General features: G+C 38.0%; 1 non-coding gene across 1 annotated transcript; it reads right to left on the bottom strand.

Moving 5' to 3' along the window:
* Positions 1–3,622: 3,622 nt before the first annotated feature.
* On the bottom strand, positions 3,623–3,695 carry TRNAN-GUU (transfer RNA asparagine (anticodon GUU)). Its single transcript has one exon. It is a non-coding gene; the product is annotated as a tRNA-Asn (tRNA).
* Between the last annotated feature and the right edge of the window lie 433 nt (positions 3,696–4,128).

Here is a 4,128-nt window from a genome sequence, read left to right as displayed (position 1 = left end):
ATTGTCTAAAATTTAAAGTTAATTCCGTCATTATCACTGTATCATAGACTGACAGACAAAGGAATGAACTCGCTGTCTGAGGTAAGGGAGGAGTGTTCTACAGGGACATCATTTTATTTTTACTAACATTTCTAATATTAACTTCTCTATACCTTTGGATTAACGTTGAGAACCGGAAACACTGTTTGCTACCCCCTTCCACGACTGGAATTCGATGATACTGCATATAATACAAACAAATCACTTTACTAGGTTTAGGAGGGAAGAAAAGTAGATAATTTATTTACGTAAACTAGGAAATATCCCGATTTTAAGTTTGATAATTTTCATTAAGTCTTTGTTTAATCAAAATACAGTACTTTATTAATAATAAGTGTTTTTACTCTCGAACTGAGCTTTCCATTCGGACGTATTCATTATGCAGTGTATATTATTCTGTCTACAGCACATTAGCGTACAATATAGAAAATGAAGTTAAATTGAAAAACACATTTAAAACATTTTTGAAAAATAAATGGTGGCTGTTCATTTCGGTACAGGCTTCAGTACTTTTGTGCATATTATCGCACTATAGACTATTGTACCTAATTCCAATTACCAGTTTCGTCCTTCGTACTAGTAACTCAAGTTGAAATAATTCTGTACCTACTCTATAAAAGAGTACCTTACGTACTGTAAATTCAATCTTCACTTCTGTCCTATCCGAAAAGATAAAATTACTCAGACATGCTATCTACTGTCCGTCCAAGTGGTTTTGTCGCAGGATCGTAGAAAGGGGGAAAAATCACGTGAAAGTTAATTACTTAACGAGGCGCTTTTATTTAAGTTATTTTAAACAGTTGTAAGTTGTATAATATTACGTAGACGTCCAATTCCTAACAGAAATTAATGTTTTCAGAAAATAGCTAAGACAGCCCAGCCACTAGACTTTACAGAGGGGCGAGTAGAAGCTGGTGGGGGAAACCGGGATGCAACGTAGACAAATGGACGACAGTACCTGTGCGAAAATATGATTCAATATTGAAAGCTCTTTCGTCACTGGAAAACGCGAACACATTTCTGGAACGTACTATACCCACTAACTCAGTACTATTTACTATGACCGTAAGGCGACTTTGACTGTATACGCGGCCTTGGTTCTGTGTGGAGAACGTTGGAATTTACTAGTAGACGGGGTGGGAGTGAAGTACATTCAAAAACTCAGGTACAATAAAAATTGAAGTAAAAATAAAATGATATCCCTGTATATTCGTGCGTGGTGCAGTAACAAAATAATGAATGATATGCAGCAAAGGGACTCTTCCCAACTTACGTACGTTCTTACTTAGAGTTTTTCGGCCATAGAAAATTCGCTTCTGATACAACATTTAGGGTAGCAAGGCTTGAAAGCAACACATTTATTTCACTAATTACATGTTTGTGATTGCTTTATTAGTGAAATCGATTAATATTATGATTGTTTGCCTTTTTGCTTCTTAATTATTATTATTATTATTATTATTATTATTATTATTACTACTACTACTACTACTACTACTACTACTACTACTACTGCTACTGCTACTACTACTACTACTACTATTACTTCGGTAAAACTTTTAAACTAGAAAATTTGACGTCCTGTTAAGGAGTTTCAGAAATATTGTCAGCTTATAACACAGATAACACTCATACTTGCGAAATACATTGCATTTTCCATACTTTTTAAGAGCTATCGACATGTGGGCGGATTGGCTGCCAAGTGGTGTACGTCCAAACTTCTATGTTTTCAGGAGAGCAAATTTAAAGTTTGCAATTCACTCTAAATTCAGAATTGTATATGTCTTGAGTAAATAATGGCTTGGCAATAAGTAGAACATACACACTTTCAAATTAGAAGTTATAAATCTATCTTGCAACTGTTTTAACTACCTCAAAAGTGAACTTTTCAAAGTCATGATCTTGGAAAAAATCGCGTTCCCCTAATTGAAACAAAAGTAAATTTGGAAAGAAAATGAGATTGAATAAAAGCTGAAACCCTACTCAAAACAGAACTGTTCTTTATTGTTAAGAAATACAAACAAAAATGAACATAGAAAAGAACAAAATAGAAATTCATACGATATCATCTGATATCATGATTTCATCAACTTATTCATCGTCATTGGAAACAGTTCAAGGATTAGAATTTAAGCCAAGAAAAAAAGAATGGTGACAAGGGTATAAATTGCAATAGGTCCCCTATATATTTTTTCTTTCCTTCTGTGACGAATCTTCCATCAGGGTAAGCCGTTTGAAGTTGATGCTGCTGAGTAAGACACATTGACGGGAGCCCAGTAGTGCCACGACCTTTTCTCAAGTCAAGCTCTTCGAACTTAACCATTTGACATACAGACTACAATTTGCACTTAATATGAATGGTTCACACACAAGCTACGTTATTTTATTCTTCAACAACACTTACCTAATAATAAGAATGTTTGGAACACAACAGAGTAAACAATGTTCACAGGCGGCGACAGTACAGAATCTGTGTGCTGATAACACTGGCAGGAGCACCTGGACACAACACCACTCGACTGCCAAGGCACTCAGCAGTTTCGTTCAGTGTAATAACATTCTGCGCTATTTGTGAGCGAACTACTGAACTTGGACGCACACTACTTGTAGGATAAAGAACTGGATGTCTAGTAACTATAAGTGGTGTTAGTCCATTTTTCAATTTTTGTGACTTACACCACTTGGCAGCCAACCCGCCCATGTGTCTCTGTTGACTTAACGTAGCATGAACATATTTCATAAAAGTAACAAATAAAATTAATTGTACAGGGTTGTTTCCCCATCTCTGATAACGAATTTGAATGACGTCATGTGCGTCAGGAGTCACACGACAGCTGAACTGTGGCGCTAGGTGACAGACCAGTAGTGAGTGATCTCATTGTCAGAATGTACGGCGACTCACAGCAGAAATTCACAAGAAAATCGAGCCTTTTTCGGAGGGAACATTACGACCCTTTCCAATGCCAAGTACAGTTAAGTGAAAATAAAAGAATCTGCAATAAACGAGGTTTCGTTATTTTCAAGAAAGACATCTTCTGTATACTTAATAAGATTGGTAAAGCTCGAATGGAATTAATTTGTATCATCTCGTGGGGTGCAGCGACTTGTGACGGGGGGTGGATTTGCTTGCATTTTCCACTCTGGAATTAATCCCATCCGAGCTTTGCCAGTCTTATTAGGTACACACAAGATGCCTTTTTTTGGAAATAACAAAACCACGTGTTTTGCAGGCTCCTATGATTTTCGCTTAACTGTACTTGGCATCAGAAAGAGTTGAATATTTTCGAGAGAAAAATTGTTCCGGGGCCGGGTATGCAACCCGGGACTTTGGTTTAACGTACCAACGCTCTATCAACTGAGCTACCCGGGAACTCTACCAGACACCGATCCAATTTTTCCCTCTATATCCACGGACCTCAAAGTGGGCTGACAACCGTCAAGCAACCAACGTTGAGTGCACACTAACTCTGTGTGACTTAAATTGTGGTTTTCTGTTAACGAACAGTGACGTGTATTATGCAAATCAAGCTTTCAGGTATAACTGCCTGTAAAGTTGATTTGAATAATTTCGAGGGAAAAATTGTTCCGGGGCCGGGTATCGAACCCGGGGCCTTTGGTTTAACGTACCAACGCTCTACCAACTGAGCTACCCGGGAATTCTACCAGACTCTACCAAAGGCCCCGGGTTCGATACCCGGCTCCGGAACAATTTTTCCCTCGAAATTATTCAAATCAACTTTACAGGGAGTTATACCTGAAAGCTTGATTTGCATAATACACGTCACTGTTCGTTAACAGAAAACCACAATTCAAGTCATACAGAGTTAGTGTGCACTCAACGTTGGTTGCTTGACGGTTGTTAGCCCACTTTGAGGTCTGTGGATATAGAGGGAAAAATTGGATCGGTGCCTGGTAGAGTTCCCGAGTAGCTCAGTTGGTAGAGTGTTGGTACGTTAAACCAAAGGCCCCGGGTTCGATACCCGGCCCCGGAACAATTTTTCCCTCGAAATTATTCAAATCAACTTTACAGCAGTTATACCTGAAAGCTTGATTTGCATAATACACGTCACTGTTCATTAACAGAAAACC

The sequence above is a fragment of the Periplaneta americana genome, chromosome 11 (assembly GCF_040183065.1).
Source record: "Periplaneta americana isolate PAMFEO1 chromosome 11, P.americana_PAMFEO1_priV1, whole genome shotgun sequence".
In the NCBI taxonomy this organism is placed as follows: domain Eukaryota; kingdom Metazoa; phylum Arthropoda; class Insecta; order Blattodea; family Blattidae; genus Periplaneta; species Periplaneta americana.
This window is presented reverse-complemented; position numbering and strand designations above follow the sequence as displayed.